We start from the raw sequence: 14,069 nt of genomic DNA, 5'->3' as shown, positions 1-14,069 counted from the left end.
CACTTTGAGTTCCTGGTTATGTCATTCGGGCTTACGAATGCACCTGCCACCTTCAATAGGTTAATGTAGGATATCTTTAGGCCATATCTTGATGATTTCGTACTTGTCTTCTTCGATGACACTTTAGTCTATTCTAAACAGGAAGAAGATCATGAACCTCAACTTTGGATTGTCCTTGAGACAATGAGGTCACATAAGCTGTATGCAAAAATGAAGAAGTGTGCCTTCTTCAAGCGTCAGATTGAATATCTGGGATTCATAGTATCAGCAGAAGGAATCTCAGTGGACCCAGCCAAGGTCAGAGATGTACTTGAGTGGCCAACACCAGTATCCATCAAAGAGATACGTAGCTTTCTTAGATTGAGAGGATGGTATAGGGTCTTCATAAAAAACTATGCTTTGATTGTAGCACCTCTAACGGACTTACTGAAGAAGCAAACTTCCATTGCATGGTCAACTCCTGAACAAAATAGCTTTGACAGATTGAGCCAAAGTTTGGTATCAGCACCTATTCTAAAACTTCCAAACCCCAATAATGAGTTCGAGGTAGTAACTGATGCTAGCATTCTTGCCTTGGGGTGTGTACTTATGCAGGAAGGTCATCCAGTAGCATACTCTTCAAGGAAATTGAAGAGTCATGAAAGGAATATGCTACGCATGATCTTGAATTACTAGCTATCATCCATGCTTTAAAGCTCTAGAGACACTACCTGTTGGGTAACAAGTTTACTCTAGTAACCGACCATAAGAGTCTCAAATGGATATTTACCCAGAACGAGCTCAACATGAGGCAACGTCGGTGGATTCAAGTGTTGGAGGAATATGACTTTGAAATCAAGTACCGACTAGGGAAAGAGAATGTAGTTGCCGATGCACTTAGTCGCAAGGCATTCCTAAATTTCCTAATCTTGCAGAATCCATCAACGGCCAGATCTCTAGCTACAAAAGTATCTATGCCAAGCAACCTATACTTGAGTTAGCTAGAGAGGAAGCATGCCATGATTTGGCCTACCAATCAATGCTAAAGGAGATCTCTATCAAGGATTAGAATCAAAAGTTGCAAGCTAAGTATCAGGAATTTTCCATTAATAGTGGACTTGTCTACTATAGAACAAGGCTGTGTATTCCAACAAGCCAGTCACTTAAGCAGAAGATATTGTGGGAAGCTCATGATTCTCCTTTCGCAGGACATCCTGGCTATGCTAAGACTCTTAATGCAGTTAGGAAGAGCTACCATTGGGAGAGACTCAAAGGTGACGTTCTCAAATATGTCACTGAGTGTTTGTCTTGCCAACGTATCAAAGCCGAACATGTCATGATGCCAGGGAAACTACAACTGCTTGACATTCCCCAAATGAAATGGGAATTCATCAGTATGGATTTTGTTGTAGGCCTACCCCAAGTCCAGGGAGGATACAACTCCATCATGGTTGTGGTTGACATGCTTATTAAGGTTGCACACCTTATTCTAGTAAAGACAGGCTATAAAGCCTCTAACATTGCAAGATTGTTTATCAAGGAGATATTCAAGCTACATGGTTTACCTAGAAGAATCATTAGTGATCGTGATTCTCTCTTCACATCACACTTCTGGAGAGCTATCTTTGAAGCTATTGGGACTCAACTCTGTTTTAGCACCGCCTACCATCCCCAAACGGATGGCCAAACAGAGCGAGTAAATCAAGTCATCGAGGATATGCTTAGGGCATATTGCTGTCGAGAGCCGAAGAGGTGGATTCAATACTTGCCTTTCGTAGAATTTGCATACAATGCTTCTTATCAGCAGAGCATTCAGATGACTCCTTTCCAAGCATTGTATGGTCATGACTGTCGAAGTCCCCTAAACTTTTCCGATCCAACCCTAAGGGTTGAAGCTTCAAGACAAATGTTGGAAGAGATGGATGACCAAATAAAGTCAATAAGACAGGACATCCAAGCTGCCAAGGATATACAGAAGGCATACGCGGATTTGAAGCATCAAGATAGAATCTTCGAAAAAGGAGACATGGTCTTCATTCGCGTACGTCCTAAAAAGAGTTCTCTATCCTTAGGAGATTGCAAGAAACTAAGTCCAAGGTATTGTGGACCATACAAAATCCTCAAATGCCTAGGACCTAATGCTTATAAACTGCAACTCCCTGAGAACCTAAAGGTTCATAATGTATTCCATATCAGCCTATTGAAAAAGTATGTACCTAATCCTAACCACGTACTTGACCACCAACAAGTTGTAATGCCTAGTCAAGGAGTCCTTGAACTAAGGCCTTACAGGATCTTAGATGTTAGGGAAAGACAATTAAGTTCTAGAACCTTGACAGAATGCCTCGTCTAGTGGAAAGATTATCCCGAAGAGGATGCCACTTGGGTAGATGAAGACACTCTCAACCATCAATATCCCTAGTTTATCTCGAGATGAGGACATCTCGATTCCTCTAAGGGGGAGAGAATGTAATATATCAAATGCAATTTTTTTTAATTATTTTTATTTTCCCTCCCGACTGTCGTGTTGTAAGGGGAGGGAAATAGAATGGAGGGCTAAGCTCCTCGGTGGAAGCTTGCTGGAGGAAGTATCATGCAGGGCGACACGAGGGGGAGGGAGGAGTTCCTTCCCTCTCCCTATAAAACCCATCGCCATGGGAGATGGGAGGGGAGAGCCATGAGCCGTGACGCCGCCAGGATTGTGAGAGAGGGACAGCTGAGGGGAAGTATAATGCTCCGTGAAGTTTAGAGGAAGGAGGGGAGACTGGGAGACAGGACAGAACGCCGCCTGGGTCTCCAACCAAGGGCCGTGAGAGAGGGAGGGAGTGGAGCCGCCAGCTGCTGCAACACAAGCGCCGCCATCACCTTGCGCCAGCTGCCGCTGCCACCAACGAACTGCCATCTGTCGCCGTCCTGGGAGTACTTCAGCTGTCACCATACCCTTCCCTCCACTTGGGTATACCACATTTTCTTCTAGAAGCTTCAAGAATCTTCTTGAAGCTTCTAAGGGGAAGAGCTACGCCCCCCTTCCTGTGGCTTCATGAAGCCTTCTTCTTGAAGGTTCTTATAACCTCTTTACCACCCCCCCCAGGATTTAATCCCCTCTCAGGCGAATTCTTACATCTTTTTCCCCCGTGCTATAAGCCCCCTTTCACCCTTCACCTTTCCCCTTGGCTTGGAACTTACCCCCCCCCCCCCCCCCCATGTTAAAAATCATTAAGCCTTTTCCTTAGGCCTTAAAGACCCTTTTCCTCCCCGGATGTAACCCCCTATAAGCCCCTTTTATTTGGGCTTCAAAACTATTCACCCCCTTTTTTCCCCCTTGTGTTGCCTTTCATCTTTTCCCCCCCTTGGGTTTTAAAACCCCTAAAGTCCTTTTCACTCCCGTGTCCAAAGTTCTCGCAAGCCCTCTTCTTATGCTTTTTGGAACCACACACACACACACCCTTTTCCCTGTGTATACACCCCTATAGGGCCTTTTCTTTAGGCTTTGTAAACCTTTCCTTCCCAAAGAAACTAAGACCTTAAAGGTCTTATTACCCCACCTCGTGGATTAGTCCCTCAGCGGTTCCTTGCCTTTCCAAAAATACCCTTGGGACTTGATTTCTCCCCTACTCGAAAAAAAAGAGAAGAAGAGTATTGACGTGTAAGGGAGCGATAGTGGAATTTTGAAAAGGAGTGTAAAGTTGCTTCCACATTCGAAGGACTACAACTGCGATACCTCCTAAGAAATTCCAAGGAGTAGCTGCGGGAGGGTCATCTCCCGGTATCCATGTGGATATCTCACCCCAAACCTAGATTTTTCCTTCTTAATTTTATATCGGTTTTAATTCAATCGTGCAAGATGAATTGTTAGGGATAAGATATATTTTGTCCTAGTTATTTACGACGAAGGAATTTAGTTTAATTAAACATGCAAAATAAATAAAGTATAAACATAGTTTTCCTTCAAAAAACATTATGCATTGAAACGAATTTTGAGCAAGATTATTTACCCACTAAAGTAGTATACTTCGGTTAAGTCTAGAAGGTATAAAACTGCATCTTGCACTATTAATCCCCTATTCTTTTTACAACGAATCATCATGGAAGGTGCAAATCATGAAAGGTTTCTTACGATGCTTAAACTCTAGGAAGTTATCATTGCTAACTGCATAACTTAGCAAGGGAAAGATTGCTTATTTGGCATGAGTTTTGTTCGCAAGGAAAAAGGGAAGATTAATTGAATTTACCTAGCCTCAAATCAATAAAGTTTAGGATTGAAAAATCAATTGACACATAGATAACAAATCGTGTGATCTCGATATTACCTTCTAAAAGTTAACCAAATTAATATAAACTTAGAAATACCTATGTTGCGAAATATTCATTGGGAATGAATTAAAATCCTAGAAACATTTATACCCTAAATACTTGCCCACATTTCCTAATTGTAGGGTTAGTAAATCGTAAACGTAAAAGAACTAGGGTTTGGGGCGGATCCTTACACAAGTTATCTTGCAAGAGGATGTATACTTTGATATCCTTCTAAGTAAGGAAGGTTAAAAATCGGAAACTGAAGTATCCAATGAACTTTAGGGTTTGACCAAGTTGGGTTAATAGGGTATGCCCTAACCCAGAATATAAGGGATCTTGCCAAGTTGCAAGACACCCCGGATCGAGTGCTGAATGCATTCGAAAGGAAAAATCCCTTCCTTAGCAGTTTGCCAACAACAAAAATCGATCAATAGAAATGTTTTGTGCTTGCTAGAGATTTTAGAGCATTGTTTGACTTGTTTGACCAATGAATTACAAAGTAAATAAGTATCTATACTTCAGGTTGAAGGCCTGAAGGGAGTGGCAGCTTCAGTTACTCCCGACTGCCTGCCTGACCGTAACCAAGGGGGTTGTTGACCGTGCCGGGAACGTGGACTGAACCCGCCGCGAGAGATCTCTCCGTTGAGCGCTACTTGGAGCAAGAGGACGCTTGGGTGCCAGGGGGGGATCTTGCCATAAATCCCTCGCCTTCGGGGTCCTGCACAAGAGGCTAACGTGACTCGGGATTGGATCTCGAAGCCCACATACTAGTCTATGGGCAGAAACTTGGAATAGCGATCCTTGTGGATTGTTGGATAGCCTTCGGGCGGATTGTGGATAAGCCTATGGGCAGAACTTTGTATTTCAAAGATAAATATGATGATATGTTAATAAAGAACTTGTCTGATATTGTTTTTCTATGTCACGTGATAAGATTACATGAAGGAACTAGTGCTTAACGGATTAATTAAAGAAGCTAGTTGTTACATGTCCAACTAATGTGTTAGATAATTACATAACTAAAATAAACCGAGGAAAGTGCGGAGGATGGGCCATGGATCCGTTCTACGGTTGGGTGGTCTCGGTTGGTCGGGACCTTTTCTCAAATCTCGAAGAACAGCAAGATGATTGTCAAAGGACACGAACAAACAAAAGCGTTGACCTAAAGTTATGTCTTACCCGATTTACGATGTTTTAGGGGAATGAAATGGCACTATGCCTTATAGCAGAGAGGTTGAGCTTTGCATCCCTCTCGTTTCCCATTCTCCTTGAACCAAGTGCAGCGTGAATCCGCTTCGGACCTAGCGTTTCTGCGTAAAGTAGTTCGCTTTGGTCCGATGTTAGTTGCCGTTAGGAAATGACCAATCAGGAAAACCCTAATTCCGATCGATCCTAAGTGGGAACGGCTAGTATACTTCCGCTACGTGGCAGACGCCGAAAGCCCTAGATCACAAATCCCGTAATATTCCATGGGAGTGCCGGGGGGAGCTTTCTAGACATCTTATGATGAACTGCTAAGACGTGTCCTAGATGATACTAGTGGATACGTTACATTATGGTATGTGCATCCACATGTATCCATGTGTATTCGCATACACTCGTGTGCATCCATGCATATCATTGCCCATACGTCTTCATTGCTTAGTATATCCATCCACCAATCTTACCCACCTTCATCTTTGTACATCCATTAACCCATATAGTGCAACCACCTAGTGCATCTCTCAACTATGAATCGAGGTGTACGTTTCTATATCGAAGGGTGTATTTATGCACTTGTGTATATCCGTATAGCAAGCATCACACCTATGCAGATCAACCCACTCCACTGTGCATATGCATTCTTACACACACAAATGTGTGCATCCAAATACCCATGTGCATCAATCACACCCTAGTGCATTTCTGCGAGTATCCATTTTTACACTCATGTACACCCATTTACACCCTAGTGTATCCATTGGCACACATACATTCATTTGATGCACTAGCACATCTCTTTGCACAAATAACCCATTTGCATGCACAAAGTGCGCTTATGCACCAACCATATGTAGTGCATTAGTATACTAGATACCTGCTTAGGGACACCTTGTGCAAAAGTACCTCATACCCCTACCATATGTATGCTTAGGCACATCCCACATTAATGCACATATGGTAAGTACAAATCACACCACTTATACATGCAATCATACTGCTAGGTTAAACCTACCTTGCAATACAACACACACTTACATTAGGCACTCTTGTTTCCACATAATCACACTTAGCCCACATTAAATCTAAGATATGAACATGCTAATGCGCATACACGAATGCATGCAAGGTACCATAAGCACCCTTAAGCATAGAAAGACTAGGTTGCACAATGAACCGCACACACACATAGTAATCCCCACATCCACCTAGGACATTTGTTTTCTCTAATTCCCTGTGTTTGCTAAGTTATGCCCTGACTGATTACCTAAAACATGAAAAGTTGGCCTAAAGGTAGTAGGCAACAAGTTAATATCTCTAGTCCCAAAACTCAAAGTCTCAATCACAGCCCCAACCCCAACCCCAGCAGTGGCTGCATGCTTCAATTTATCTTTGCTTGCTTCAGGTATGCATCTACGGAAAAAGAAAAAAATATGGCTTACCTTGCATGCATGAAGCTCATCAACATGATGTTGCCTCCATTGTCACAGGGAATTCGTGTACGGAGTTCGTGAAGTCACTCGTCACAGGGACGCTTAGCAAGATGGGAGGAAAGGGTAATAAAGAAAACTCAATTTTAAAGCATTGACATGGAGTAGAAGATTCAAATACATTAGTGTTCAAGGATAAGTTTCAAAATTGCTTTGTATTTTGGAACAAGATACAAAGAAATAATTATCTGAGGTAAGAGAACCACTCACAAAATGAAGAAGGAAAGAGGTTTTATAGAGAAGGTATGGATAGAGGATTACACAATTGTAAGTTGGCATGCTATGAGTATGTGGGAACAAACTAATATGCATTGATTGAAGCATGCTTTGGTCAATGAAATGAACTTGCTGATGCCTTATTCTTGTTATCAGTTCTTGTTTCCATGAAGATCTAAATAGGTAAGTGATGTTCTGCTTGAGATTTTATAGAAAAGCCAGGTGTGAGTACTTAAAAAATGCAAACTTTAGTGAATGAACTCATAAATTTTTCTCCTGTCAAAGATCACGAACAACATCTTCAAAATTATAGTCGAGCATCCATTCAGGATCTCCTTGTAAGGGAAGAAGTTTGACAAAAGCTCCTCTCCTAGACATCAAGCAGTGATGCAGATTGGTGCCTAATAAGCTGAGCAGAATCGGTTGTGACCGCATATAACATCACCAATGCCTTAAGTGCTATCTAGCATAAAAATTGCAGCTCTCGTTTCCCACCAACAAAGCCTTCAATCAGCTTAGTTAAGGCTCCGTTTGAAATGGCATTTCTAATAAGGCTTAATCAGAAACTGATCCCTCAGAGCAAATCCTGGTAGACCAACATGGCGGCAAGCTATGGAAGGTGGTGAGTGGCAAGCCTGTCCAACAATTGAGAAGGGATCATGGAGAGAGAAACGAAGAGAAGACTCGCGGAACCGCCAAAGAGATCAATCATCCGCTATCAAAAGGGTGACAATAAAGGAGACCGATTTTCTTTTGACAATGTAGCGGTCGATGTCCTCGACTCCCTCATTTGATTACGTCTAACACCGCAGCATTCTTCAATCAGGACAAAGCATCGTCATCTCTCCGTTGCTTCCTGTTCATTGATGCCGTCGGATAGAACTCCTCGTCTCAATCAGTCTTCAGCTTCGTTCCCGGCTTCGTCTTTGTTGCAGTCTTCTACAGCATCTTTGGTCTCCTCAGCTACCTTGGCTTTTCTTCTACTTCAATCGTCTCTTAATCTTTGACTCTATCGTCCACTCCGCCTCATCGTCTTGTCTTCCCCACGTGACCTTCATCAGCTTCCATCATTATCGTCAGCTTTAGCCCGCTCGTCAGTCCGCTCCTTCGTCCTCGTTTCGTCCCCCCTTCTTTCGTTCCCTTCCTTAGCATTTTATCCCCTTGCTGCACCACCCGAAAAGCCTAATTTTTAGTATGCTTAGATTGTGTCCTAGCATGGGTTTCTTAGAAGTATAATTTTTTACTTTCCTTACAAGGCTCCCATTTCTCATCCACCATCACAATCCTATTCAAATAGTCGTGGGAAAACTAGCTAGTTCCCTTAAGCGATGTAGCAAGATTCTAGACATGGTGAAAATTTGACATGTGTGATGAATAGATGCCATCCATATCAAAATTTTCCTACAATTCAAGGGGATCCTAGCTTCCATACTAAAGTATATAGGCCTTCTTGGCTAACCTCACAATAACTTGACACTTAGAGGCACATATAGTGCCTTTTCAAGCCCTTTAGCCAAGGGGCCAACCTCACTATTCATCCTATCCAACTATTGTAGAAGTTCAATAGGAGGGTAGTAAACCATCTAAAGGATAGCATATAGTAAGCTAAATTTGAAGGATCTAGGACCTCTCTATATAGAGGTAACAAAAGGGAAGATAGAACCCCCTCCTAGCAAACACACAAAATTGTGTTACCTTTACGTGTCTTTACAATTCATCTTTCAAGTTCATAATCCCCAAGAGCTCAACCTACTAAATAAGAGAAAATAGTAGTCAAAGCACCTTTCATGGTGTGTTTGTTAGCTTTTCCACCTTGCATGTCAAAATAAGAGAGGTTACATGGGGAATACAAACCAATTGGAGGAAACTAGTAATAATTCTAGTTAGCTATCACTCAACTATGCTTGTCTATTGAGCTATTTTGCATGCCATTTCCAATATTGTAATAGAATTTTAAGGATAGGAAACGTGTACTTTTTTGAAGTCCTTGTCTTAGAAAAGAAGTAATAACAACATTACTAATGAGGACTAACCCGGTTTCTACAGTTCCAATATCCTTCCATGGGTATACTTTTTAGCATTCATATCTTCCATACTAAACTAGCGTCTTGATCTTGTCAAGGTTGATCTATTGAGTAATAACTCTAAAAGATATAAAGGTATCCATGCCCTATACAAGGCATTTACTTACATGTAACTGCTCCATTTCCAGGGCTTGCATAGAATTGTAATATTCCTCAATTAAGACTATAAAAATCCAAGTCAATTTTATGATTAATGATACACTTCTGTTCAAAATTCTACTTATGAAATATAAAAACCTTTTTTTAAAAAATAATTTTTTTGCCATTTAAAATATTTCATTCTATGAATGTAAATTTGTAAGGTTATCGCATTTTATATTCCCTTTTTTTGAACTCACCTCATATACATTTTTACACATAGTGATCTCCCCGGGATACATTATGGGATATGGATGATACAATAATAGTATATGTGCATAGAATATGTTGAAAAAGTATGGCATGCACTGGAATGGAAACCCATGGAGACACCAATAGAGTAAAATGCAAAGCTAGCTATAGATATAAGAAATGTGATAGAGAATGTGAGTACTATGTATAGACAGATGGTTGGTAGTCTCACTATCACTAGATCATACTTGAGTTATACAGTTGGTTTGATAAGCCAGTTTATGCAGTAGCCAAGGAAACCTTAGCTAGAAGCTAAATGCTATGAGAAGGATTTTCAGATATGTGAAGGGTACATTGCCTTATGGGCTACTATATGATCATAGTAAGCCTATTGATCTTACATGTTATTGTTCAGCAAATTGGGCTAGATGTATGTATACCAAGAGATCAACCAGTGGATATGCATTTGGTCTTGGAAGAAGCATGGTCAATTGGCGTAATAAAAAACAACCTATTGTGGCTTTCTCAAGTATAGAAGCGAAATACATGGGTGCAACGTTGGATGCATGTGAGGCTCCTTGGCTAGTTAAGTTAATGGATGACTTGGGGATTCATGCGGATAAACTAGTCATGTTGTATTGTGATAACATGAGCAGTGTGTTCCTTCCAAGAAATCCAATTTATCATGCCATGTCAAAGCACATAGAGCTACATTACCAATTTATCAGGGAAATGGTGCTTGGAGGTAGGATAGACCTCATACATGCAAAGATTGAAGACCAAGTGGCATATATAAAGTTACCAAATCCCTCAGTAGAGATAAGTTCACTCATTTTAGATGGATGATTGGGATATAGGAAGTAACTTGATCTTGAGGGGGAGTGTTGAGGTATTCAATCTTAGTTCACCTACTATCTACCGATATGATAGCCGATTGTGTTTAGCTATCAATCATGTGTGCCACTTGAATAAGTTGGTAACTCACTTAATTAGAGTTAGAGAGGTAGTCACTTGGTAGTCAATAGACCTAAGTTAGATGTACTCTTGTACTCTATGTGGGTGAGAATAATGAAGATAAACAAAGAGAGAGTTGATTGCTCTATGTTGCCCCTATCTCTATCCCTCTCCTCTAATAGGTGGCTCACTCATAAGTATGTAAGCATATCATGTTGGTTCAAAAGAAGGAATTTTCTAAATACCATCGCTAAACATTTTTTACATATACAATGGTGCGATATAAAGAGATCATTTATAGATTGAATGGAAAAGAGGTGTTTTGTTTTGAGAAAATATAAAAATAAGGATATTTTTAAATAGGCCTTGAACATACATGATATAGAGTGTTTACATATAGTGAACCCCCTAAGTTAGCCTCACAAATAGCCTGACAATTCTCGATTAAAATTGCAACTACATGTCCATTATTTAATCAATCCTAAGAGAGTATCAATAGCCATGGATGAATGCATAGAGGGAAAGATCGTGGTAGGAGATGTTTAACAATCTATTTTGGTGGGAGTGATCGTATTCCCTTTTTATCATAATCCCAACCATATGAATAAATAATATTTGAAGCCAAGAAATAACAATATAGTCCATGTGTGTAGTACACATTGACTAGCATGGACAGAGTCTTCCAAGACCATAGGGGAAAGGAACTCTTGAGCATCATGTGAAGCATAATCCATACTAAGTATAAAAATTGCTTTACACCCTTTTGTGATTAAGAAGTTGTTAAGGTCCAAGTTGTGATTTCTCTAGTGCTTGCAAAGTTCCTAAATCCCATGCATTTTGAGGCTTCTAGACCATTGGACACAAGAAAGGATCCAAATAACTATTGCTAACTAAAAGGGTCCTAACTAAAGCTAGAGTGGTGGAAAAGAAAGAGAGAGTGAAACTAGGCATGGGTCCTATACCTATGTTGAATTCTACAAATTATCAAGGGTGGGACGTTGAAGCACCAAAGTTGAACATAGAAACTTTATCTCACAATAAAGGGAGGCACAATGAGTCCACATGGAGGAATTTGAATTATCTACTTTTTTTATCTAGAGGTGTTGATACATGGGAGGTCAAGGTTGTAAGTATTTACATCGAGCCTTTAGTTTTTTAAACTTAAATTTGTGATTGATTTTGTTATTATTGTTGCTATTTTTATTTTACAATCTAGTATTTGGATCAAGATCCCACTTTCCATGAGATGGCTTATAAGCCCATCACAATAAGTGACAGACCCTGGCTAGTAGATTGTGTTAAGTTGTCACTTTTAATTTTTAGAATGGAGCATTTTAGATATTTCTAAGTTTACATGTTTGACATCTATAGGAGCAATAGTACAATGAATAAAAAAGTTAGAAGCCAAGTAAAAAGTAATGCAAAGCATGACGAGTAGGATAATGGAAAAGGTGATAAGGAATGGATAAGGTGATAAGAAATGGGGAGATGATGATCATGCCTTCTCTCATGAGATATAATCTATGTACATAGCATTGTGCAAAGGTTGTTATGTACTATTACTTACTAAAGGTGGTTGAATCAAAGTAATGTATATGTTTTTATTTTATATTGCTTTGTATGCTTATAACAATGTAAGCTAGATCTAGTCATTCTCATTCCCATTTCATATTGTCATTAAATTTTTTATTGAATCAAACTCTATTATTATGTGTTTTGGAAAATAAAATATAACTTTAATTGTATATCAAAAAAATGATGAGTATGCACAAAAGTGTAGAAAATAAATATGGGAGGAGTTGCTAGTTGCAAACACAACCGACAACGCCCTGGTGCATTTTTTACATCCATGAAAAAACATGTGAGAATTGAAAATGTATTGTGCTTAATGATCATTAAAATTTTTGTGAAAATTACATATATACTATGTTTATATATGCATCACAAGTTGCACTTATTTTTCAATTAAATACATGTGAAATTCAATACAAGTCTTCTAATGTGGACTTTAGCATGATGGTAGATGCATCTACAATTTTTTTTCTAGTTGCAAACATGTGTCAATATTGCTATCTATGATCTTAATCCTTTGTAGTGATATATATCTAGGAAAACAATGGAAATACTATCTTATTTGGCGTACTTTCCTTCTCTTGAATTTTTAGATCTTTCAGTCTCTCTGAGCCTTATATCTACAAAAAGCATGCACATTTAGCCTATTGAAAATAATTAAGTAGGAAAAGGAGTGAACCATTTGATATATGTGAATCTATATCTTCAAATTCTATAGGGGGACATCATATTTTATCACATTCATGAATAGTACAACTAGAAAAGTATGGCCTTTCACTATGGCTAGGAAAAAATAGACTTTGTCTTATTTTTGAAAACTTCAAGCACTTCTAGAAAGTTAGTCTAGCAAGAGACTTGAGTGTTTGAAAATCGATAATGATGAAAAATATATTTTTAATGAGGTGACAAAATTTTTGTGAAGTACGTGGGATTAAAAAGGAAAGACATAGTAGTTGGTAATTTTGCAAAAAATGATGTTGCAAAGCATATAAATACAACAATAAATGAAAGAATATTGGATGTATTGACTAATATTGGTCTTATTTAAGGATTTTGAGCTAAGGCTATGGCATCTACTATATATTTGATAAGCATGTTTCCTAATACTAATTTGGATGGTGTTATTTTAAATAGATTCCAAAAGAAGTATGGTCATCATCACCTGCAATGACATAACCATGCTTATCAGGAACCATCTCAATGAATCATTCACCATGCAAAGTCATGTGATTGAAAACACCTAAATTAATGTACCCTACATCATTTGACTTATTGGAAAGTCTTTCCCAACCAAGAAGTTCTCAATGTGAAATTTCCATATTGCATAGTTGTTATTATCCAACTTATCACCAATAATCTAAGTGATGTTGCCTAACCCTCTTGTATTTTCCATATTAACACCCAACAATATTCACTACAATATCCAAGTTGGTTGTGCTATAAATGCTTGAACTCTTGCACACCATGATTTCTTTTCATTGATAAAATGCTCGCATATCATTCAAAGAATACATGTATATTATGTAGCTACTCTACATCCAGCTTAGTCCAATCATGTAACACACTTCAATAGCTCAATCTTAGTCACCATAGTCCCAATCAATTTACATAGTCCTATCCAATTTACATAACCTGAACTTAACTACAATAATGTCTCTACAAAAACAAGGTATTTTAGCTCAATAACATGCAAAACCATCTAGTAACCTTTGCCACAACATCTCGAAGTAATAATGTATCCATATAGGCATCAATAACTATATATATTTTGGGTAGACATGAGGGCAAACCTTCCAAAAAACGCTAACCATTCTTGATCCTTTTATACCAACAATAGATTACTTCAAAAATAAATAAGCATTGCTCATGTTAGCCCACAGACTATCCCACACTGATGAAGCATCATTGAGGCATGAATAAGCATCATTAGAGGCTTTAGTAAGCTCCA

This window comes from Lygodium microphyllum, chromosome 19 (genome assembly GCF_053477565.2).
Source record: "Lygodium microphyllum isolate KBCC chromosome 19, Lygodium_microphyllum_v1.1.10, whole genome shotgun sequence".
Lineage (NCBI taxonomy): Eukaryota > Viridiplantae > Streptophyta > Polypodiopsida > Schizaeales > Lygodiaceae > Lygodium > Lygodium microphyllum.
Note: the sequence above shows the minus strand (reverse complement) of the source record.